Source organism: Heptranchias perlo, chromosome 11 (assembly GCF_035084215.1).
Source record: "Heptranchias perlo isolate sHepPer1 chromosome 11, sHepPer1.hap1, whole genome shotgun sequence".
NCBI classification, from domain to species: domain Eukaryota; kingdom Metazoa; phylum Chordata; class Chondrichthyes; order Hexanchiformes; family Hexanchidae; genus Heptranchias; species Heptranchias perlo.
This window is the reverse complement of record NC_090335.1, coordinates 66,165,538-66,192,122: the sequence shown is the minus strand read 5'-3', so window position 1 is coordinate 66,192,122 and position 26,585 is coordinate 66,165,538. Positions and strand designations below refer to the sequence as shown.

General features: G+C 43.0%; 2 protein-coding genes across 3 annotated transcripts in view; one reads left to right on the top strand and one right to left on the bottom strand.

The window, feature by feature from the left end:
• kcnj15 (potassium inwardly rectifying channel subfamily J member 15) overlaps positions 1-25,234 on the top strand; it is a 277,287-nt gene extending 252,053 nt beyond the window's left edge. The window contains exons 4-5 of the transcript XR_010964488.1: positions 11,976-12,130; positions 25,020-25,234. The gene's annotated coding sequence lies outside the window, so the exon portion shown is untranslated. The remainder of the gene's footprint in view (positions 1-11,975; positions 12,131-25,019) is intronic.
• Positions 1-26,585, bottom strand: part of erg (ETS transcription factor ERG) — a 229,171-nt gene that overhangs the window by 189,834 nt on the left and 12,752 nt on the right. The gene's annotated exons all lie outside the window — the stretch shown is intronic.

Sequence of the window (26,585 nt, the reverse complement as noted above, 5' to 3'; positions counted from 1 at the left end):
GTAACATTTGCAATTCTCCAGTCCTCTGGCACCACCCTCGTATATACGGATGTTTGGCAGATTATGGCCAGTACCTCAGCAATTTGCACCCTTACTTCCCTCAGCAACCTAGGATGCATCCCGTCTGGACCGGGTGACTTATCTACTTTAAGCACAGCTAGCCTTTCTAGTACCTCCTCTTTTTCAATTTTTAGCCCATCCAGTATCTCAACTACCTCTTCCCTTATTGTGACTTTGCCAGCGTCTTATTCCTTGGTAAAGACAGATAAAAAGTACTCATTTAGTACCTCAGCCATGCCCTCTGCCTCCAAGCGTAGATCTCCTTTTTGATCCCTTATCAGTCCTACCTCTCCTCTTACCACCTGTTTACTGTTTACATGCCTATAGAAGACTTTTGGATTCCCTTTTATGTTAGCCACCAGTCTATTCTCATACTCTCTCTTTGTCCCTCTTATTTCCTTTTTCGCCTCCCCTCCTAAGGGTTACAGAACCAAGGCAGGTAGATGGAGTTAAGATATGATTTAATTGAATGGCAGAACAGGCTTGAGGGGCAGAGTGGCCTACTTCTGTTCCTATGTTCCTATGTGTTCCTACATCATTGACTGTAAACCACTTTGGGAAGTCTGAGTTTGTGAAAGGCTCTATATAAATGCAATTCTTTTTTCCTTTCTTTATAACATCCTCAACTCATAGAAACAAGTCATGGAACTAATGGTCAGTTGCTGAGTATCTTGGTTTCATTTAAAGTATCAGCAAAACCATCATCAACACAATGCTAAAATTATGACAAAGCATTAGTAGTAGGTAAATGATACATCTCATTTTGCCCACTAGATTCTGACTGGTTGACAAAGCTGCAGACATTATCAACTGCATATGACTAGGTCATTTTGATTTATTTGACATTTGTAGGCAAAATATAATTTTTGCCTGATTTAATGCAGCTGAAATTCTTTGTAGTGCTGCAATCTGTCTTACCACAAGATTCTAATAAAAAAATACCTTCACTCGGGAAGAGGTCCGTCTATACAACAAAGTGGAAAATATGGAAATTGATTTTGGGAAAAACTGCCAAACCTGATTTCATTTTTTAAATTGAGAAGCCTAAGTGAAGGGCCAAAGCCCATAGTGCACACCACCACCAAGGTTGAGAATAATAGAAGTGAACATGAGGTGAATCAAAAACTGGAAGTAGTACTTCAAGCTTGGATTTTAACAGCTGGCATGGATTATAGGAGAATGAAAAGACTGAGGAGTTTCACAGTTTTGAGTTCCTGGGTTAGAGTTGGAGATGGTGTGATGAGTCTCAATTTCAACACATAGAGGCCTAGAAACTCGAAAACGGGCATGGCGCCATCGAATTTCTAGGCCTGGGGATTCAGGGACGAGGCAAAGCGTAGGATTTGCTTGAAATAATATTTTAATACCTTTTGAATAGTTTATAACCATTCATCCTTTATCAAGTTATATGGGAGGAGATTTCCTCTGAGCACTATTTGTAGTAATGTTGTAACGAAATGGGGAGAGAGGAAATGCTCCCCCTTTATCGGCAGCCGACTGGGGACGCGGCAGAAGATCCTTGTGCCTGCTTCATTACTACGATATTACACTCAAGCAATGCATTGACTTTCAAGATACTGGCACCATCATGAAATACATCATTGTGCATTAAAAGATGGTAATCATGCCCCAATGGTTACAATGTCCCTTTACATCTGACCATTTAAATCGTTTTTACAAAGATCTTATTGCAGTTCCACAACTAAAATCAGGCTTTTATTTAAATCCCCTATGGGTGAAATATCAGACATTCATAGCTAGGGGTTTAATTAGACATATAACTGATTTTATATAGTTACCGAATGTTGATAGAATGGTGTGTATTGTGTAACTGTTATATGTACTTAGACTTACTTCATATATTTCAACAAATGTTTAATCTTTCAACATTTTTGAAACTATGCCAACATTTAACTTTTTTTTAGATAATTGTGGCTTTTTCATGGTACTGCTCAAACTAAGTCATATGATACACAGTTTTCTCAGGACAGGAGTATTATTATGTAGTGCAAAATGCTAAAGTAAATTTGGCCATAAATTCCCAGTTTCTGCAAATAGTTACCTTTTAAGATTAATTAGACAGCACTTTCTATTTGCTAGGGAAGTTTCTCTTATATTGGCAAATTTTCTCCTCCAGAAAGTCAAAAGAAACCAACAGGAAATGACTGGCTTTCTTTCTCAATTTTATAATTTTTTTCTAAATATGACACTAACATTTGCATGAATGATAAAGAATGACACATGAAGTGTGGTGGCAACACCTCAAAACGTTTATATAGGCGAGTGTACCTCCCATGGGGTGCTCACAGGAAGTTGAACGTCACAACGTTTTATAAAGACAGGAGCATTATACCATGTAATGCAGGATGTAATACATTCTGCTGCTACAGTGAAACAGTGTCGAGTAAGGCCAGACATTCTAACTGCTGTTAAGTAAACACTGGGTGAGTTGATGCAGAGGTCAATTAAGAAACTGTAAGCTTCCTGGTTCTAGTTTTTTGGAACCTCGAGATGTTCTTTATATATTTATACTATCTTTAAAGTGTGACACAGAAATTTGAGTGCGACACTTGGGGCTCGATATTACCAGGGCTGCGGGTTCGCGACGGGGGGGCGACTGGGCGCATGGGTAACGCGCCCGGTGAAATCAGTCTGCCCCGCACGCGATCGCAGCCTAATTGGATCCACTTACCTGGTCTTCCGGGTTCCCCACTGCTGAGATGCACGTCGGGCGGACTGCGCATGCGCAGTAAGGTCTGTCAGCTGGAGGAGCTCTATTTAAAGGGGCAGTCCTCCACTGACTGATGCTGCAACAAATAGGAAAAAATACAGCATGGAGCAGCCCAGGTGGAAGGCTGCTCCCAGGTTAATGATGCCTCACTCCAGGTATCATTGGATGGGGTGAGGAGGAGGGGGAGGACAGAGATCTTCCCCCCGGCGGGCGGGAGGAAGCGGCGTGCCTCTGCCACCAAGGAGGCCTGGCTCGAGGTGGCAGAGGAGGTCACCTGCATCACCAACATATCACACACCTGCATACAGTGCAGGAGGTGCTGCAATGACCTAAGTAGGTCAGCCAAAGTGAGTACACTTATTCATTCCCTTACACTCCGTCTGCCACATCACCGCCCCCACCCCACATCTCCTTCTGCACTGCCAACACTACTCTGTCACATCACCCCTCACACCCACTCAAACCTCATCCTCATCTTACCTGCACTTACTCACCTCGCCAGTACTCATCCCACCACTACCACTCAACCCAATCCTCATACAATCTCATGGCTCTATCTCATACTCACCCTCTCGTGCATCTCTTTCACGGTCAGCCTCACTCAACCTGCCACTACCTGTGCTGCAGCCACAGGGCATGCATCACATATGTGCAGTAGGAAGCGTAAGGCAAACGTGTCGTGAGCATGAAGGGGATGCACAAGGGTGTTTGAGGGTTTGTCATGGTTTCTACTTATATTTAATTTCTGACCAACTCACATCACATATTATATTGGCACGACTACTGCCACGTCTTTGCGAATCTTGTCTAGTTTGTGCAATAATGCCCTTTCCTGAGGATCACAATGAAGACCCTCACTTGATGCCACCCATTGTGTCACTGCAGGGTAGGTGTAGGTGTATTTGCAGGGCTCTTTTGTGCAGACGACTGAGAGACGTCGGCGATGTCCCCGGTGGCACCCTGGAAGGATGCGGAGGAGAAGTTGTTGAGGGCAGTGGTGACTTTGACAGCGACAGGTAAGATGGTGCTCGGACCAGCCGCGAGCAGCTCGGCATGAAGGAGGCTGCAGATGTCCACGACTATATGTCGAGTGACTCTGAGTCTATGTGTGCACTGCTGCTCAGAGAGGTCCAGGAAGCTGAGCCTCGGTCTGTGGACCCTGTGGCGAGGGTAGTTCCCTCTGCGACGCATCTCTGTGGTTGCCCTCCCTCCTGCTGTGCAGGTGGATGTGTCACAGCACTGTGTTGTGGAGCTCCACATGTCAGAGGTGGCCGGCGAGGCTGGTGATGCTGTTCGCCCTCCGAGGAGGTCATGACTGCAGCTACGGCGGCCCCCATCCGGAAGATGTACATCTGAGGGGGTCCGCAAGGTAGGTAAATGTGTCTGGACACCGGGATAAGTGTGCAAGTTGGTGAATTTGATTGTTAGGAGGAGGGTGGTGGAGGCCAAACTTTGTCCAAAGTGACAGAGTGGCCTCCTGCAATGAGTGAGGGTCTCCCCCCCACACCTGTCAAATGGACCTTTGCAGCTGCCACAGGCTGACAGCTGCAACACGTCCATTTCAACTAGGAGCGTTTCCCCCAGTATGGGAAACAGTCCCAGTTGTTTCTAAAATCCCACCCCCCCTGAAATATTCCCTTAATCAAGTCTGTTAACGACCTGAAATAGCAAGATAAATACTGTTAAGTGGCACCTCGCCGGCTTTAATTGCCAGTGGGAGTCCCACATGCGGGGGCTGTGCGCGCACGTCGGCGCGTCTGTGGGGAACCCGGAAGTGGGCGGGTTGGAGCCGGGCTCCCGACCTGCTCCGGGATTCCCCGATTTTTGGAACCCCCCCGCCAGGAACGCACCCAATAGCTGGTGCTAAAATAGAGCCCTTGAAGTGTAACAGTAAATGTAGATGTAGTTTTTAAATATTGACAGATCGACTCAATTCAAGAAATAATTTAAGGTGTCAACCAAGTTCCTAGAAGACATGGGACCACAACATAAAACTGCCCTGATTCAGTACAGATTGGCACTGAGAGGTGTGGCCACTATAGGTGTGAGCCAGGAGTGTATATCGCAAAATTGTCCATGGTTTTCCATCCACTTAATGTTAATGACTGGAAAAACTACAGGCTAGGAGTGCGCAGTGTAGGATTGATTTTAACCCAGATCAGGTTTCGGGCAGGCAGTGAACAGGGTAAGTGCGAAATGCATTGGCTGGCCTAAGTTTCAAACCCAAGGTATTTTAATTCCTGGGCCTCATTTGAATGCTGTCGGGTCAAGTCCTGCCCATTTTGGGCATGAAGAGGGCATGGAGCGACTGCTGGCAGGGGAAGATCGGTAGGCCCGCAGACGCCCGCTGCTTGCAGGTGGAGACGAGGGGTCTCATAGGAGGGAAAAGGGGTGAGACCAGGGCAAGGAAAGCCACTACTTACCTTGTGGGGTCTGGAGGCGCTCTCCTGCTCTTCCAGGCCCCACAAAGGAAATGTTCTCACTTATCTGGAGGGCATCTTTGTCCTTCCACCAACTACCAACCTGCTTCAGCCTGACGTGAAAACTGTAGCGGCTTCCCCACTCAGGCCCCAGTTAAAATGCCATCAAGCTCCTATTGATGCCATAGGGCACCTATTTGCATACATTCATGAGGCTCCCACCTGCTTTAGGCAGGAATCTCATCCACCTGCAGAATCTTGCAGGTTAAAATTGGAAATGGCAGGAAATGGTTGCATTCCAAGCGGGCAAGTAACCTGCTCCTTTTTCACTGCCCACCCGTCCAATTTCTGCTGGGTGAGTAGGATTAAAATTGCCCCCTGTGTTGTATGCACTGCCATCCTTTGCCAGGATGGGCTCATCAGAATTTTTACTCTTTAGTTACAGTCGCAGCCAAGAGAAGCCAGAAGATGACTAGTGTGGACAATGGAAATTGTCATGAATCAAGATTTTTTTTATTCAACCAACTGATGCACTAATGTCCTTCATGGAAGACAACCTGCTGTCCTTATCCAGTCTGGCCTATATGTGACAGTAACATGGTTGAATCATAACTGCACTCTGAAGTGGCCTAGCCAGCCACTCAGTTGTACCAAACTGCTACAAAGAATCCACACGGACTGCAGTGGTTCAAGAAGAAGGTGGCTCACCATCAACTTCTCAGAGCAACATGGGCAAAACACGCTGGCCTTGCCATCAATGCCCACATCCCAAGAATGGATATGTAAAAAAAAGTATTTTGGGATTGAGTTGAGTTTAAGGTTTGGGTTTTAATACAAAGTAAATTTGCACAGGTTTAAAAAGAAAGGCCATAGGCATTGGAGAATGTGTATTAAAGCCAGATGAGTTTAGGGAGTGTGATAACTCAGTCTATTTCAAATTGAAACAACAAGGATCTATTGTCTCACCCCAGGCCCATTAGCCAGTATGACCAGAGACGTTAACCAATTCGTCATCTCTTCGCTGTTGGCCAAGAAGTATTCGCACCCGTTGTGGTGAGGATTTTACATAGAAGTTAAAATATGGAAACAGGCCATTTGGCTCAACTAGTCCATGTCGGCATTTACCCACCAAGCGATGATTCTATTCATGTGCGCACAGCATGAGGTGACTACGGAGAATATACTCCTGCAAGAGGGGATAGTCAGTTTGGTTGGCAGGCCTGCGGGTGAATCCCCCTGTGCAGGAAGATGTCAGAGATACCACTCCTCTGCTTTCTGGGGTCAGAATTACATCGAGTTACATCAAAACTATAGCACAGAAACAGGCCAGTTGGCCCAACTGGCTATGCTGGCATTTATGCTCCACACAAGCCTCCTCCGTCCCTATTTCAGCTAGCCCTATCAGCATACCCTTCTATTCCTTTCTGCCTCATGTGCTTATCTAGCTTCCCCTTAAATGCATCTATGCCACTTCCCTCAACTACTCCTTGTGGTAGCACGTTCCACACTCTTACCATTCTTGGGTAAAGAAGTTTCTCCTGAATTCCCTACTGAATTTATTAGTGACTATTTTATATTTATGATCTCTAGTTTTGGACTCTCCCACAAGTGGAAACATTTTTTCTACGTTTACCCTACCAAACCCTTTCATTATCTTAAAGACCTCGATCAGGTCACCTCTCAGCCTTCTCTTTACTAGCAAATTAATAGAAAAGAAAGGAAAACCCGTGACAGGGAGCAATCAGGTTTTAAACAAAGCAATCCAAGACACAGTTCTTGGCCCAGAGCTGAAAGCTAGAAATGCAGGAGATCAGGTTTTGCGATTATAAGTTGCCTAGAGAGAAAGGCATGCCAAATAGAAGTAAGTCAGCTCACAAAAGGCACAGGGTGCACGGATTATTTTTTTATTCCCATTGTTTAAAGAGAGAAGTGTGATTGAGTTAAGTAAGTGGCATTTGCTCACTATTCTCCACTTTCACTTGCTGTCTGTGAAATTAAGCAGCTTAGCAATTCATTTCTGGCTTCATTTCACCAAATGTTTCTCTGTCCACTTATGAAAAGATTGGACATTCACACGTGATGGCATAGGCGAAATGCATGATATTCAGTTTACCCCTGAGTTACACTATTTGATATTGGGCAGTACAGACACATCCCTAAACATAAGACACTCCGACAGCTTATGGGACTGACAACAACACCTAAGAGAATATTTAAGGGGGATTCTAAACTTGTAACAGAAATGGCACAATGGTTGCTGTGCTGAGGTTGGGGATAAAGAATATTGTTGAGGCAGAGCAAAGTGAGCTTTGTTCTGCATCTAACTGTGCAATAGCTAATATTGGAGTGTTTGGTGCCAAAACTGTGAGCCTGATATAGAAAATGTTCCATTCCCCAGTACTAGCAAGTCTGCCTTGATCAAAACAAGATTCGCACACCAAAAAAAATCGTGCTCCTTCTGGTCTCATCCACATTTGATTTGCACAACAATAATTCCACTAATCAGAGCAGGTTGGTTGGAGTTGCCAATGGTTTAATTGCTGGCAACACACTAGTAATGCTTTACCATTATTTATTTTACCATCGTTTTGAATCATTTTTTATGTCCATGAAAGTGAGTGAGGTCCATGTTGGGCAATAGGATTGCCCTCATTGCCACCTTCAAGAATTCCCATAGTCTTGATGCAGAATAAGCCTCTCTTTACTCTGTTTCAACAACATGCTCCACTTCCAACTACACAACTTTGACATTTCCACTTCCTAATCCAACCATCCTAATCTTTATCTCATTCTCTGAGCACGATTGCAGTGTTAGTTCCAATTTGTGTTGAATTTTGCACAGTTGACTGGGAATTGTGTTGAGACCACTTCACTAAGAGTCTTACAAGCAGCAGAGAGAGGGAATATTTATCCCATTAGTCTGGGGTGGATTCAAACTCAAGTCCAACAGGTGAAAGGCCCATGCTCCAGTCCAATCTCTTTAAGATCACACACTTCCATAGACAAAGCCTCTAGCTGTTGTCAAATGCTCGTAATATATTTCAGCAGGACCTCAATTAACTGTAATAATGGAGGAGACATTACCTCCAACTGCCGTTGGAAATATATAATCGAGAGTCCCCTCTGAGTTCTGTTCCTGGTGGCAATATTAGCTGATACTTAAACAATGGATCTAGCAGTGGATCTGCTGAATCAAAGCTACCCCACTCATCCAGCTGTGACTCCACTGAACCTGGCCAAAAATATTCCCCTAACACTGTCCACCACTCCACAGCTAGAGGTGAGTGCTAAAGGCAGTAAGTGCTCCAGTAATCCCACTGGCAGACTCCACAGCACCGATCTCTTAAAATCAATGAAGAACTTGCCTGTTTAGGTGCTCTCCTATGATCAGAGTGTGTGTTGAATTTAACCTCACCAGATATCAACATTGTGGAGGCTGCTGACACAATTGCTGAGGTGAGCACATGCTGTCTTTAGTATATCTGTGGGGGAGAGGGGCTGTGGTTGGCATCAGGGAGCATTTTTGGCTGAGGGCATGGGCGGGTACGTGGGGGACCTTTGAGTTGGCAGATCAGCTGATAGATTTGAGCCGGTCCAGTGCAAGGTGATCTTGCCACGAGAGGAGAACATTGGAAGCAAGTAAAGGAAATAAATAATACTGACCCTACTCCCAATCATCTCCCATTAACCACAAATATTCTCACTGATAATCGAGAACACGTATAATAGGAGCATGGGCACACCGAGGTCACACTGTAGTTACAAAATAAACCAGCACTAAGCAACAAGAAGTAGGTTCTTCACCAGGTAGCTCTTTAATTTTACTGTTCTAACAAAAGCTAAACGAGGTCGGTTAACATCACAACCCTTTAAAGAACAACTGTTCTGTCACACTTAAAATGTCACTTTTCTTGGGTGAATTTTGTGCCCATCAAGGTTAGCATTGAAAAATGGAATATGTTCCTATTTCAGGCACCCAGTGTCCATTTTTCAACCAGTGGGGATTAAAAAAAGCAGAAATCTGAAATAACAAGCAGAAAATTCTGGAACTGTACATTAAGTCCATCAACATCTGTAAAGGGAAAAACTAGGTTCGTATTTCAAGCATGGATCCAGTTCTGATGAAGGGCCCACATCTGAAATGTGAATTTAATTTTTCTCTTTTGAGATACTGACTGACCTGCAGTGTATTTCCAACATTTTCTGTGGAGTCTATTAAAATAATTTCCCACCATCCCTTGCAAACTTCCCAATTTCATTAAACAATAACAGTGACTTTTTTTTAATGTCAAATACTGGACAAACACAGCTCAAAGCAACAGTTCTTGATTTTCAGTAGGTATGAAACCTTAACATATTGCCTGCAAGCAAAATCTACCCTTGGACAGATCCCAGGAAATGTATCTTCTAGCAGCAAGAGTGTTTAAACACACTGGGGGCAATTTTAACTTTTATCAACCGGCAAAAAGCAAGTGATAGCAAATCATCAGCCCACTTTACACCCCACCCGACTGTGTTTTTCATCAAACACATTATATGATAAGTCACCCGGTCCAGATGGGATGCATTCTAGTTTGCTGAGGGAAGTAAGGGTGGAAATTAGGAGGTACTGGCCATAATCTTCCAATCATCCTTAGATACGGGGGTGGTGCCAGAGGACTGGAGAATTGCAAATGTCACACCCTTGTTCAAAAAAAGGGTGTAAGGATAAACCCAGCAACTACAGGCCAGTCAGTTTAACCTCGGTAGTGGGGAAACTTTTAGAAACGATAATCCAGGAAAAAAATAACAGTCACTTGGACAAGTGTGGATTAATTAAGGAAAGCCAGCATGGATTCGTTAAAGGCAAATCATGTTTAACCTACTTGATTGAGTTTTTTGATGAGGTAACAGAGAGGGTCGATGAGGGCAATACGGTTGATGTGGTATATATGGACTTCCAAAAGGCATTTGATAAAGTGCCACATAATAGGCTTGTCATCAAAGTTGAAGCCCATGAAATATAAGGGGCAGTGGCAGCATGGATACGAAATTGGCTAAGTATGAGGAAACAGAGCGTAGTGGTGAACGGTTGTTTTTCAGACTGGAGGGACATATACAGTAGTGTTCCCCAAGGGTCGGTACTAGGACTGTTGCTTTCTTTGATACATATTAATGACTTGGACTTGGGTGTACAGGGCACAGTTTCAAAATTTGCAGGTGATACAAAACTTGGAAGGTTAGTGAACAGTGAGGAGGATAGTGATAGACTTCAAGAGGACATAGACAGGCTGGTGGAATGGGCGGACACGTGGCAGATGGAATTCAATGCAGAAAGTGCGAAGTGATACATTTCGGTAGGAAGTACAAGGAGAGGCAATATAAAGTAAAGGGTACAATTCTAAAAGGGGTGCAGGAGAACTGGGGGTATATGTGCACAAATCGTTGAAGGTGGCAGGGCAGGTTGAGAAAGCGGTTAAGAAAGTATACAGGATCCTGGGCTTTATAATTAGAAGCATAGAGTACAAAAGCAAGGAGGATATGATGAATCTTTATAAAACACTGGTTCGGCCACAACTGGATTATTGTGTCCAGTTTTGAGCACCGCACTTTAGGAAGGATGTGAAGGCCTTAGAGAGGGTGCAGGAGAGATTTACTAGTTGAGGGATGAGGGACTTCAGTTATGTGGATAGACTGGAGAAGCTGGGGTTGTTCTCCTTAGAACAGAGAAGGTTGAGAGGAGATTTGATAGAGGTGTTCAAAATCATGAGCGGTCTGGACAGAGTAGAAAGAGAACAACTATTCCCATTTTGTAGAAGAGTCAAGAACGAGAGGACATAGATTTAAGGTGATTGGCAAAAGAACCAATGGCAAAATGAGAAAAAACTTTTTTACACAGCAAGTGGCAGTGATCTGGAATGCACTGCCTGAGGGTGTGGTGGAGGCAGATTCAATCGTGGTTTTCAAAAGGGAATTGGATAAGTACTTGAAGGGAAAAAATTTGCAGGGCTATGGGGATAGGGCCGGGGAGTGGGACTAGCTGGATTGCTCTTACAGAGAGCCAGCATGGACTCAATGGGCCGAATGGCTTCCTTCCCTGCTGTGACCATTCTATGATTCTATGATGTATTGTCATTATTTGCATGTCATTACAATATGCTCTCCCATATTTGACCCGAGGTCAGCTTCAGAAGTGGCAGCAGGTGGTAGGGAGCTGGAGGCTTCCTGTCTGATTTTCCACCCTCGCCCCCTGGAGTTATGCTGGGATAAATCAGCCCCAATGTCTAACAGTTTGTGAGAGATCACGAAATACAATGCTGCAAATAGTTAATTGAGAACTCGTTGGGATGTTATTACAGGGGGTAATTTACCGACCACATTACCGGTGGGGAGCCTTGTCTGCCAACAGTGCTTGCCAGAGGTCTAGGTGCATGCACTGTGCGTGATTTTCCGACCATTAATTTAAACACTCAGAAAATCGTACACAGCCAGCGCCCAAATCTCAGCGTTCCCAGCCAAGAATGCAAAGTCATAAAATTACCCCTAACAACCAGTCCACCAACCAGCAATGACATTTACACGTAAATATAATCATCTAATTCCCGTTCTCTTACATCTAGTTTGCTCTCCCACAAAGTGATAAAATGAAGACTTAGAACAACGATTAAAAATTTGTAGGAGAAGAATATTTGTGCATGCTACATCTTGATACATGTAGTGTCCATCCACAATGTGCAGGCCTTTGAAAACTTCTTTTGTGCTTTACTTTTATTTTAATACCACAGGAGACAACAGTGGAATGTGATAAAGAAATCAACGGGCCACAAGAGGGAACTGACAACAAAAGGGCAGGAGCTGTAGGGATGAAGGAGGAGGCTCCAATTCCTGGCAGTCCTATGAGTGCCTCCTGTTCAGGCCCTGGGTGAGGCCTACCCCTAAGGTGAGTACTATTAAGCCTGGATACCGATTCAGAAATGGAAATTAGTCTCCTTTTATAGAGAAAAGGAGTCCAGATTTATGAACAAACTCAGACTCCCTTTTGTTGCTATGAAAGTAATATAATGCAGAGGCCATTCAGTTCAAAGCGTGCACTTTTACTCTGCTCAATAACTCCTCCGAGTCAATCATTCAGACGATGTCATCAGCACTTGCTGCTTAAACAAAACTCCTTTTTTTAAGCAAGTTTTTAAAATTTTAAAACAAAAAGATATTAATGATAATCCTCTGCAACTATTTGATTTCTTAAACAGGATTCTGAGCCCACTCACTTATAAAAATATCAATGTGCTCAATTTGTATATTTAAGGGAGGGGAATGCCTCTGGTACAATCTTGATCGTGTAATTCAATAATTTGTACTATTTATAGCATTGTACATCAAAGTAAATGTTAGATCAGCAACAGGCAATACATTTTAAAGTATTTATAACTGTGATTAATACAGGAGGATGCTGACAGCGATTCAGGCATTTTTCAAGTTCATAATCAAGTCTAAAAATCACATGGCACGGTTTATATTTCCAATGGATGGAGTGAAAACATTCAGAACATTCAAAGCTTCCATTATCACTATAGTTCATGTATAACTAAACAGACAGCTCAGGTCACTCTAAACACACAGCTTAAGTCAATCTAAACACATGGCTCAAGTCAATCTAACTATACCCCACAAGTCAAACTTGACTAACAACTTCCTCCTCCTTAGAAAGGGAGTAAGCAGGTTACAGCGGCATTTAACCAAGACTCTGATCCATAACACTGGGTTTGGACAACTAGCTCTTCATCACAAGAGGCTGTGAGCCGTTTGCTCTCTCCACTGCTCTTACTGTAGTTAAATCTCAGGATACTGGAACGAAAGCTCCATTATACTGCGCAAACCAGTATAGTTTTCTTTGGCAGTAGTGACAGCAGGATGCCATGTTTACAGTGCCCGCTCAGATTGATATAGAGTTGGGGGAAGGCAGAGCTTCGCTCAAATATGCACGTGCTGAACATTGGCCATGAGCAACCAGGGAAATTATTAACTATTGGAAAAAAACTGACAGAACAACCAACTACTATCGACTGTTGGAGGCATCACCGGCTTTTAGTTGATGACGTGGTATTATAGATCATTTTACATGGGTTCATGTCCGTGACTCTGGGGCAGGGTGGGTTTCTAATCTTAATCATGCCAACATGAGGAAATATTTGATTGGAGACTGGGCACTTCCCCACTGGAAATGAAGGAAAATCAGGTGGTCATTTCATGGTACTTTTCACCACCTCCTGGTTACAGAGCGGCATTGTAGAAGGCCAAGTTGTTTACCCTATATATGGCTGTACCGGCTAAAAGCTACAGGACTTATATTGGATAACCCCCGAAATTGGGTGCTGGGATTGCGGTGCGCAATTAACTCGCGTTATCAGGATTGGCTAGTACTGATCAAAGGCAGCCTGCACATTTAAAGGGGAGGTGCACTGTGGTCGTAGGAAGTGGTAGAAGTCAATTGTGAAGTGAATCTATGCTGCAATATATTGAAGAATGGCTGGGCCTACAAAAGATCTCGGATGCCTTAGTGCAAGAGGCGGACAGAAGGAGGGGCATCCTATTTCCACAGTGGGGCAAGAGGCCTTCCAGACATATGCTCAAGAGGCAGTGGGAGGAAGTAGTGGAGCAGATCAATGCGAGGAGCATAACACCAAGAACATGGATACAGTGCAGGAAGAAGTTCAATGATTTGACACGAGTGGTCAAGGTGAGTGAGTTCAACTGTCAAGTGGCATATCGTACCAACTGCACCACTAACCTCATCCACTGCTCCACGCACTACACCCACCCATATACCAACAAACTCTTTCAATCAGTATGCAACTCTTCCAATCAGAGGCTTCATCCCACCCTCACAGATTACCACTGTTGCAAGCTGCATACCCACAACTCACAGGTCACGCACACTGGCAGCTATTCAACCATGACAGCCACATCACCCAAGCATCTTGCAGGACACTCACTGACACACTTCCCTGTTTCTTGCAGGAGAAGGTGATGCATAACAGAGGCAGCAAGTGGCAGTGGCTCCATGGAACATGAACCTGCTGTCCTCTCCCAGATGATAGTATTCCTGCTCCCACCTCTGCCACTCCGCCAGTGTCCTTGCTGTTTCCTGTCAGCTAGCCAGACCACTCCCTGTAGAGTATTGAAACTTGATCCAAGTATAGGAAACCTCCAAAAACATGTACAAATGCATCAGCAGCCAGAAGAAATAATCCAGCAACTAACCTGTAACTCCTCCATGATCCCTTTAAATAGGGCTGGTGGGGGGTGGGGGTCCTCCATGGCGTTTAAGACCTGTTTGGCTGTGCGAGGTTAAGACAGTGCATTGGATGGCATTCCAAAATAGCAAAGGTCCCTTTAAATCAGCGTTGTACACTGATACGCATCATCATCTCTCTACTTCACATGATGCCGGCAGTCATTAGTGTGCGCACACAAACCCCTTTACCAAGATGGCATCCTGCGCACTTCATGTCGGAAGTGTGCGTGCGCATCTGGGATGCCATTTTCGGGGCTTAGATGTCCGTGTAGCACCTACAAAATGGGGGTCACACGGCCCAATTTCACCCCCTACAATTCCTGTGATGCATCGCTCTCACATACAGAATTTGCCCTCAGCAGCTGGAAATGACTAGCATGAGACCTGGGAGAAATGTGCATCTCACGCATCAGGCTTCAGGCAGAATGGCAAGCCTATGTGGAGAAATTTCATATTAGGGTTATGGTTAGGACATTAATTCCTAACATTAATTAAACAATCCAATCAGTACATTTAGTTACTTTTTCAACATTGTGTAATTTAGATGTGGTCATGTAGTGGTTATGTTACTGGACTGGTAATCCAGAGACCAGGACAGATAATCTAGAGGAACGTGAGTTCAAATCCCACCGTGGCAGTTTGAGAATCTAAATTCGATCTAAAATAAAATCTTAAAATAAAAAGCTGGTATCAGTAAAGGTGATCATGATAACCCAACTGGTTCACTCATGTCCTTTAGGGAAGGACACCTGCCGTCCTTACCTGGTCTGGCCTATATGTGACTCCAGTCCCATATCATCATGGTTGACTCTTAATTGCCCTCTGAAGTGCCCTAGCAAGCCTCTCAGTTGTATCAAACTGCTACACAGGGCAATTAGGGATGGGCAATAAATGCTGGCCTCACCAGTGGCACCTGCATCCCGAGAATGAATTAAAAAAACTTAAGAATTTTCTGTGCTTGTTATGTTCTAAATAATATTTATAACTGCTTACACTAACCTGACTGAAAAAGAAAAATAGTGACCTAAAACAGTGTCAAGAGATTATTTGAGTGATTTCATTGGTCATTGTCTACTAGTTGTCGGTTCGAATTGACAAATTTGACAAGAAAGTTGAGCAATTGCAATGCTTGAGTTTTCTGCTGCATACTCATTCCACATTGGTTAGCCACTGACTGAATGAAACTACTTTTGATTTCTTCATGTTTAATCGATTTAAATTTGATCAGTAACTTAGAAGGCAAGTGTACTTTTCAGCTGATCGTTAATATTTGCTCTTCAGATGTTTGACGCTTGGAGATGTGAGGCCTCTAATGTCACACTTTCAGGTGTGATGCCTTTGAAAGATGTGGCATGCATGCCTGCTAGACACATGACTTTTATTTATATATACTTACATACTATGATTGACTAAACATATTCCCTGTGTACTGTACTGGCAAACTGGGAAGAAGCAGTCTAACAACTAAACAACTGAGCCAGAGTCTCATCCTGTAGGCCAGCTGTGTACACTCAATCTTGCAGTACAGGACACGGGCTTACTTTACTACTTTAAAGGAGATGGTGTCAGCACCTACATTAGAAATTCAATTCAAATGCCACCGCATTCATTCCTGTACAAGCGTTTTACAATGTACTTTGGCAGGGGAGGGTTTAGCCTCATTAATTTTTTTATCTTAAACAAGTAGGCATATTACTAAAACATAGTTGTCATTGCACATTCCTCTGTTTACAAAACTAGTAACATATCTTGAAAAGTGAATGGCAAGTTTTTTTGTGTATTCGGGAAGATTAGGAGAATAATTAATCAGGTTATTAATGATGCGACAAACTTTTGATTAAATGCGTGGGAATAATCCTATAATTTATGAGTGAACAGGTCTCACAGTATTATCAAGTCATCCATATGGAATGGACAAATGTCCTACCTCAGCCTAAGACGTTATTGCACAGCACATTGGTGCTGTAGATTGTTTTATGCATTGTTGTTAATGGCAAAAAACATATACTGGCAGTTGCCTATCTCAGCCATGTGGTGGAAGAATTGTAATTGTTGCCAAGCAGATATCAGATCTTCCTCAAAGGAAGAATAGCAAATTAGAGTTTCACATCTCCCCAGCTAACGCCCACTCCCACGGCCCTGGGAGAAATGATGCTTGGCTCAAGAAGAATTTTCTTTTTTTCAAAACAAAGATGTTTCCTGGGGCACTGAATGGCACATTGGACTGAAACACTGTCATTTCACCTCTGCTGAGTTGGGTTTGAATCCCCTCTTTGCCAACTGTAAACGGCCTAAGCAAAATGAACACAGATAGCCTCCCACCCCTGTAGTCACAATCCAGGGTACAGAATCATATGTCACTTAACAATTAATTGACATTAAATTTGCCAACTCCAGCACCATAGCCATAAAGATGTTTGGTCAGCAAAATGGGAAGTTTACACAGGCACACTACAGAGAACTCGTATGAGGCTATTGTTGAGGCAGATTGTTGGATCAAAGTAGAATGACCTTGTCCAGCACTGTACCTGACCAGGAAGTAGAAATTCTTCCATTCTCCAGTACTAACATTCCTCACCTTGATGCCACTTAAAAGAACACAAAAATAATTACTTCACTCATGAGTTTGGGTCTGTACAAGAGCTGTTTTTTTTTCTCAAGTTTAAATGTATTAATCTGACACGAAAAAAGAACTAAACTTTAAGTAGTAAGCTGCCTTGACTGGTCTAACAGCATTCTGAATGAGATAATAGAAGGCATAATACCAACAAAACATATAAACTCAGTCACTGTGTTACTTTAGCTTCACCATTAATACAGATGAGGATCCACAGCTGTCAGCTGCGGTGTGGGACTCTCACCACAGGTCAGCCTAAACAATGAGCAATGGAGCCAAGAATGGGTTTTGCTGGTTGGGTTCATGAGTGCAACAGACATCATTCCCTTACAGCAGGCAGTACATTTTCTGATTATTCGTAGTTTCTTCATTCATCATGGTTTCTTTTAGAATTTTTGAATACAATCATTAATCATTCTCCATTTGCTTTTATTGATCACAATTCACCAAGCAACCAACATTACACATCCCATTTGTGTTGTGTATATAATATGTGGTACAAAGTATACGATGTATACAATTTATGATATAATTCAAAGTCTTTCACACAACACACACTTCTTGTAAATGAAGCACTTACTTTCGGTCGCTCTTTCCCCGTCACACTCCGTTGTCTTAACAGAACAGAATTTGACTTATTCAATCACTGTAAATCAGTGGCCCTTACAATATACTGTCCAGTATCTGGCATAGCTGTTTCATAACACAGTTTACTCCAATTCAGTGGGGGTAATTTTAACTTTGGGCGAAAGTGTAAAATGGGTGCTGTGGAACTAGCAGGCCATTTAGCACCAGGTCTGAAGTCAAAGGAAATAAAAATCTGGAGAGATATAAATCGGGCTGCCGATTCACTATTACTTAATTTACACTATCACACAGAGTCAAAATCTACTCAGTGTGTGCAATACATGGGACAACCACTAGTATATATTTTATAATGTAGTGTATTAAATAGTATACTATGTACAGCATATTACAGTGTGTAACATAATATAAATATATGTATACAATAAAGAACATAGTACATAACATGTTAGTTAGTATATTATAATATACAGTGCTAGCATAACCCTCTGTGATTCATTGCTGAGTATAAGTTGGTATTACCATTGTATCAAAGTAAAGCTCTATACCTACAGGTCTCACATGAGTTGTTTTTAGCACCTTTTCCTCTACATCATGTCATCTTGGCTGCATATTCCATGCCTGCACAACAATGCTATGGAAACTAAATATTGAGCAACATTATTTTAAATTAAACATTAGCTATTGTGACATAAAGAACACTAAATCTCTGACAATGTTTTAGGCAGCAATTCAACTCTCTCTCTTCTGCTCTTTGCTCTTGTGGTTTGTGAAGTGGTTAGAGGTTGAAATGCTGTTTCCCACTGCCAGCTAGCTATTATCTTATATAAATGAACGCTGGATTGGAGAAACCTACAGGAGGTAAATCTACTCTGTGTATAAAGTTACAGAAAAATTGTAGCTTGCAAATTGCATAGAAGTTACAAGTCACAACACAGAAGCAAGCCTTTAGGCCCAGCCAGTTCTGTCAGTGTTTAAAGAAAGAACGTGCATTTATATAGCGCCTTTCACAACCTCAGGGCGACCCAAAGCGCTTTATAACCAATGAAGTACTTTTGAAGTGTAGTCACTGTTGTAATGTAAGAAACACTTACCCTCCACTAGTGAAATTGCACTATCCAATATTATCGTACAGACATTTACGGTCTTTGTATCGAATTCTGCTAGCCACTATTCTAACCAAAGCAGTACCCCATTTAAAATAAACGTAAACTAGATAAATAATGCTTAATAAGTAAAATGTTTGTATGATAATATCAGACAGTGCAATTCACAGGTTAAGTTTCCAATGATAGTTCAGTAAAACAATTTTTCCTTAACTTGACACCCACAACAAAATATATCCCTCTCCTTATACAGTTGCCCTCTCTCCTGGTGTAGGGACATATAGCACAGAAGGGGACATTCACTCCATCAAGCCAGTACCAAAGCTGGCTCTTGGAATTGTCTGCTATAATCTGGTAACACCAGCGATATTATTCATGCAAAGTCTATATTCTATTGCTGCTAAAACTAGTTTTTTTTAACTAGGTATAAAACTACATTGCAGATTGGTCACTCGTTATAGAAACTGCCCAATTTTCTTTTTCGTTGATTCATTGCGGCTAATTTTAACTTTTACCACTAGGCGAATAACGGGTGATAGTGAATTGGCAGCCCCATTTACACCTTGCCTGATTTTCTTTTCCAATGGAACATAGATATACATGTGTGGGATTGTGTGTGTGTATGTATATATGTGTTTGTGTAAGCGCACGCACACACACACACACACACTCAAAATTTCCATTATAACTTGTGACTGTGAAGCACTTCCTGCCTCCACAATCCATTAGAAACACATCAGGTTACTTTCTTATGGTGATAAAGATATCCAGAAATGAACTAAAAAGGCCTAGGCAATTAGGCAGGATAACACTAAGTATAAAACAAGTAGGACAGAAGAGGAGGCAAATTAAGTAATAGTAGTCAGATGAGGTCAAACTTGGATTTTAAAAGCCTTGAGATTCTAGGAGGAATTTACAAACAATCAAAAGTGATGTGCAAACTTATACAAGGGTGTGTGTGGTTATACACAGTATCAGGTGACATTAGAAGACTGCAGCGGTTTGTGCTGAATAAAAGGTGCAGGCAGATTAAACCTCAGTAACTAACAGACATAGACCTTTGGGTTGGATGCTGTGTAATTTCTATCCAAGGGCTATAAATACAACTTTTTTTTGTTCCAGTTAAATGAAACTTTGAGAAAAAAAACAAGTAATACTGAAAGAATTCAGAGGCAATTTGGCACCAGAGGTTGGAATATATAATTAAAATAACATTGCCCGCTATGTGTTTGGTTGAATGTGACGAAGCCCTTAAAGGGGCAGTAGCCTTTAATATTTGACACGCTATACCCAACAGCTATTGGCGAAACAGAAATATTTGTGTTTCAGAAACTGGGGTACTTGTTGAAGCAGGCCATTTTCATTAGTGAGTAGAACTTAATTACCATACATTTCCACCATTACAAAATTCTGATTGTATCTCTGTGATAGGACTTAAAAGTGTAAATATAATACATATAATAAATATACAGCATAGCTCATAAATGGTAACAGACATATATGGAGGCAAATGCATAAATGACTTACATTTATATTTACACTTTTACATTTATAAAAGTAATACTTTAATGTGTAGGACTGTCAGTTAATTTATATGTAAATACAAGACATTTATTATAATTATAAATCTAAAAGTGTAAATGTAAATTTAATACTTTAAAGTGTAGGACTTTGAATTAATTTTCCATCAACTTGTTCTTTTTAACTGCAAAACTCTACAAAGTTCGATTTCTCACTGACTCAATAAGTAGAAGTCTCCATTTGACTCAAAGCTGACCAAGAAAACAGACATTAGGTAACGGGACTGCTACTTTCAACGTTCCTTGGCACCATCCAGCGCTTTGAGTTGTTTTTCTGACCTTTATTGGCTGGCTGAATGTGGTAGGATGGTTATTTGTCAGCTATGCTGTGTGTAGATGTGACTGTCTAGATCTAGATGTGCACTGGAAGATTTACAGGGCTCACAGTCACCAGCCAGTCTTCCACAAGTTGGGGGGAGAATAAAACTTTCCAAATTCTAACTACAAAGAAAACTGTCCCCCAATCATCACTGGGTGTATTGTTTGCCCACAGAAATAAAGGAGAGCGATAGAGACAGAGAAACAGAAGGGAGAGAGGACAGAAAATGGAGGGGGAAGTGACAGAGCATAAGGTAGGATTAAAGAGAAACAGATAGAGGGAGAAGAGAGGAATAGAGACAAGGCTAGGGTGAAACAAAAAGGGAACATGAGATTGAAGAGGACGTAGAGAGGGGGGATATGGGGGGAGGTAGACAAGCAAACAGTGGAACAGACTTGGGGAGAAATAGACATTGTGAGTTAACGAGTAGCCGACTACAGAGTGATATGTGTTGCCTTCTCCTACAAGGAAGGGTTGGGGCAACAATATTATTAGGGGTATTTGAAGAATAACAACTATTAAAGAAAGCTGCAAGTGCACTTCTCTTTGTTTTTGTTGCAACTTTGCCAGATCTAACATTTCACTAAACCTTTCAAATAATATTTAATGTGGCAGTTTGAGAGGAGATTTGCACTCCCACCATCCGCCCAATGGGACGAGTCCTGCCACATCTAGTTAGCTGTAATCTTAAAGAGGCAACCATCCTCATGAGAAAGAGTCCACAGACATTTTCTTTAGCAGAGGTAATTTAGCATCATTTTTAGTCATGACAACATCAGCCCTGCCCTGTCCTGTGTTTGCAAACAAACAGAACCTAGTGACACTCACTGTCTAGACTCACACATGGAAGAGGTGTAAGGAAACAGGATGGTGGGAGTCCACGGACCTACATCTCACCAACAATGGGCACCTTCAGGAGGGAGGGGAATGGAATTCGGCAGAGAGAAAGTATCTGCACTGGCAAAAAATAAAGGGGATTAAATTAGTTAGCGCCAATTTTCAGGCGCGAACCAGGCTGGAATCGCGTGCCCAAAGATGCAGTCCCGTGGACTGTCCCAAGATCGTCTTCAGGCCTTACTATATTCATACCGGCGAGCTGCAGGCGCCAATCGGACGCCTTGATGCAGCTCACTGGTTGGAGCCTGACAGATTTCGGCTGGCTCAGACACCGGGCACGGTGCTCGGATAAGGCCTGGAGGTGGGGGGGGGGAGTGGTGGGCGAGGGGGCGAGGGGGGAGCAGCAGTCCGCAGTATTACTGTAGCGACAGGAGAGAAAGGGAGAATGGGGGTTGGGGAGAGAGGGAGACTGGGAATAGGGATGGAGAGAAAGAGAGAATGGGGGGTTGGGGAGAGAGGGAGAATGGGGTCTGGGGAGAGAGAGAGAATGGGGGGTTGGGGAGAGAGGGAGAATGGGGGGCAGGGGAGAGCGAGAGAATGGGGGGTTGGGGAGAGAGGGAATAGGGATGGAGAGAAAGGGAGATTGGGGGTTGGGGAGAGAGGGAGACTAGAGAATGGGGACGGAGAGAAAGAGAGAATAGGGGGTTGGGGAGAGGGAGAATGGGGGCTTGGGGAGAGAGGGAGAATGGGGGGCAGGGGAGAGAGGGGGAATGGGGGGTTGGGGAGAGAGGGAGACAAGGGAATAGGGATGGAGAGAAAGAGAGAATAGGGGGTTGGGGAGAGGGAGAATAGGGGCTTGGGGAGAGAGGAAGAATGGGGGGCAGGGGAGAGAGGGGGAATGGGGGGTTGGGGAGAGAGGGAGACTATGGAATAGGGATGGAGAGAAAGAGAGAATGGGGACTTGGGAGAGAGGGAGAATGGGGGGTTGGGGAAAGAGGGAGAATGGGGAAAGAGGGAGAGATGGAGAATGGGGGCAGGGGAGAGAGGGAGAATGGGGGGGTTGGGGAGAGAGGGAATAGGGATGGAGAGAAAGGGAGATTGGGGGTTGGGGAGAGAGGGAGACTAGGGAATAGGGATGGAGAAAGGGAGATTGGGAGTTGGGGAGAGAGGGAGAATGGGGGGCAGGGGAGAGAGGGGGAATGAGGGGTTGGGGAGAGAGGGAGACTAGGGAATATGGATGGAGAAAAAGAGAGAATGAGGGGTTGGGGAGAGGGAGAATTGGGGCTTGGGGAGAGAGGGAGAATGGGGGGTTGGGGAGAGAGGGAGAATGGGGGGCAGGGGAGAGAGGGAGACTAGGGAATAGGGATGGAGAGAAAGGGAGAATGAGGGGTTGGGGAGAGAGGGAGACTAGGGAATAGGGATGAAGAGAAAGGGAGAATGTGGGATTGGGGAAAGAGGGAGACCAGGGAATAGGGATGGAGAAAAGGGGAGAATGGGGGCTTGGGGAGAGAGGGAGAGTAGGGAATACGGGCCGAGGGAGGATGTTCCCAATGGCTGGGGAGTCCAGAACCAGGGGTCACAGTCTCAGGATACAGGGCGTACCATTTAGAACTGAGATGAGGATAAATTTCTTCACTCAGAGGGTGGTGAACCTGTGGAATTCTCTACCACAGAAGGCAGTGGAGGCCAAGTCACTAGATGTATTCAAGAAGGAGATAGGTATATTTCTTAATGCTAAAGGGATCAAGGGATATGGGGAAAAAGCGGGAACGGGGTACTGAGTCAGACGATCAGCCATGATCATTTTGAATGGCGGAGCAGGCCCGAAGGGCTGAATGGCCTACTCCTGCTCCTATTTTCTATGAGGTAAGTATAAAAAAAACTTGCCCGATGCTTTCTTCGGCAGCCTCCAGTGGTCCCTTTCTGGGCGACTGGTCAGGCCGCTGTAGATCTGGAAAAGCTAGTTAGAGCTTGTGCAGCGCATATTTTGACTAGTCTTAACGAATTTAGCAAACGGGCCCTGAAATGAGCACAAGACCTACAATTCAATATTGAACTGAGCCCTATACTGATTTCCGGCGGCCACGAACACCTAAAATAAGGCCCTGACGAATTTAGCAGTGGCCCGAATGCACACACAGATCGGGTGTAGGCATAACCCTACCAAATTTATCATTGCGCCCGCTTAACGACCATAAAACAGGCACAACGATGTTGTATTTCTCCCCCAAAGTTTTCCAAACACTTTTTTAAAAATTAAAATAGTCCCTTTAAGGAAGAACTTGTATTTCGTAACTTTAGAACATCCCAAAGCTATTTACAGTCAATGAAGAACTTTTGAAGTTTAGTCAACGTTGCAATATAGGAAACACGGCAGCCAATTTGCAATTTGGCACAGCAAGGTCCCACAAATAGCAATGTGCTAATGACCAGATAATCTGTTTTAGTGATATTGGTTGAGGGATAAACATTGGCCAGGACACTGGGGAGAACTCCCCTGCTTTTCTTCGAATAATTGTAAACAATTTTACAACACCAAGTTATAGTCCAGCAATTTTATTTTAAATTCACAAGCTTTCGGAGGCTGTTCACCTGAGGAAGGAGGTAGCCTCCGAAAGCTTGTGAATTTAAAATAAAATTGCTGGACTATAACTTGGTGTTGTAAAATTGTTTACAATTGTCAACCCCAGTCCATCACTGGCATCTCCACATCATTTCTTCGAATAGTGAGATGGGATCTTTTACACCAGCTGAGAGGGTAGACAGGGCCTCGGTTTAACATTTCATCCGAAGGACAGCACCTCTAACACTGAAGCACTGGAGTCTCAATCTAGTTTTGTGCTCTAGTCTCTGGAGTAAGGCATGAACCCACAATCTCCTGACTCAAGGCGAGAGTGCTATCAACTGAGCCACTGCTGACACCTTTCAATGATGTGAACTGGAGTCCTGTTAAAAATCTCAAGAACCTTATTCACCCCCCATGGTTGATCAACAAGTTTTAGTTTTCTCACGGAATGATGGAATATGATCCTCAAAACATCAGTAACAATCCTAGAGTGCCATGTAATAAAAATAGATCGGAACTTCGGTTTCTATAAAGCAGTGGGCAGGTTAATGAACCATATTGAGCGCAGTCCCTGGACACAGTACCAAATAATGATTGTCCACAGTGTCTCTCACTTCCCCTCCCCCTGCCTAGCTGACCCAAAGCCGTCACCATCAGCAAAATCTCAAATGTCATTTCTCCCAGAAATGTAAGCCGCACCACTTGAATATCAACCACATCCTCTACTTAGCAACATCGAAACTATAATAAATAAAATCACTGAGCGAGGCTGTTACAGAATGGAATAAAGACCCAGTACAAAAAAACATACCAAACACTCCCAACCTATGTCAGCCAAATATAATAGTACAAATGTGACAGTTTGATGCAGATACTGTATTTATTTATCTTTTTGCGTTTTTTTTTGCTTTCCTTGCTTTGCAGATTTCTAGGATTTTGATGAATTGTTGCTGAACCCTCCCTAAAATAAGATTCCTGGCAAACACAGAGCACTGATTCATCAAACAGCGAGGTGAAGCCACATCCCTGCAAATATAACCTGATCTGTCATTTGAACGCACAGTCAGCACTGCCGTGCTGGATTTCCTTTCTGATCAGTGAAGTCTTAGTGAAATCCAGTAACAGAAAAAGAAATAAATTCAAAGGAAAGTTTCCCTTCAACTTAATCATTGAGTTTATTTTGGAAGTGGGGGAGGGCAGGGTGAACTGCTTTAAATGCTAGTCATTGAAAAGGGGAAGAGGTCCCTTATTAGTTGTGTGTTAGCCGTAAACATAGGGACATCATAAACACGGGAAGACTTTCTATGTTCCATATTCTAGCGAAATAATAACTGCTTCCTACAAGTGGGAAGCGTTACTCCTGGGCGCTATGCGTAGTGAAATCCTAAACCTATTACTACAGACTTTTTTACACGAAGATCTCCCTTTACCGTCTCCATAGAATCAGCGATCAAAAATATATCCTTTCTCACACTTCATTAGAAGAAAATAAAATTAACTAAGAATCTCCTTACTTTTGTTATTTTTTCATTTTTAGATATCTTTGGATATCTTTAAATAAATGACTCAAAGCAGTTTATGATCGTAGTAATAAAGTTGTATATTATCGCAACAAAGAGGGGAAACGCAAAAGATTGTAGATGAGGTAATAAAAGGTTTTAATGTCAGGTCTTTTGCAAAAATGTTTTTAAAAATGAACTGACATCTGTCAATGAAGACCAGGCTTGATTTTAATAGGCAATTAATTCACCAACGCCCAGCCGGGACTGTGAGTGTCACAGGGTGTCTGTTACTAATGTCACTGTTAAATAGTCTTCAGTCTCATTTTACTCTTTTAGGTGGATCTTTTAAATATTTATAGATAGGTATAATTTACTTTGGTGCCTTGATTTTTTTCCCTTTCCAAATCCGATGCTTGAGGGATTCTGGCTGTTTTTAATTTCGTAAATAAACCTTGTTTTTGTTATTATTACTTTAAATTGATACATCCCATCAACCCATTAAAATACGGAACCAAACGATTTGATAGGGACGGGTTTAGCATTTGTACACCAATATCACGCATATGATTTCTAAACATTAATGTTTCGGTCCTTTTTAGTAGCAGCAGGAATTCCGTTGAAACTGTTGCCTAGAGTCTTTTGTCACTGTGATACAACTGCAATGTGAAATTCGTTCCCACTGTTATGTCTCTACATCTGATGGCTGTGTCCAAAAGGGGGAACTCAGAGCGACAGAGTCTGGAGGGCGGGACAGATTGGCTGACATGAAATCGCTTGATGCCTTAAATATCAAATCTTTAGTGAGAACTCAAAGGTGTGTGCTGACCCACAGGCATAAGATGTGCGTGATCCTCAATATTGGGACCAACATTAAAAGTGCAGAATAAGTAGGGAGGTCATGCCATCAATACTGGGACACGTCAAACTGTGACAGTGGCCGGTGTGAGATCACCCCGAGGAGATAGCGACAGTGATTTACAAGGTCGAG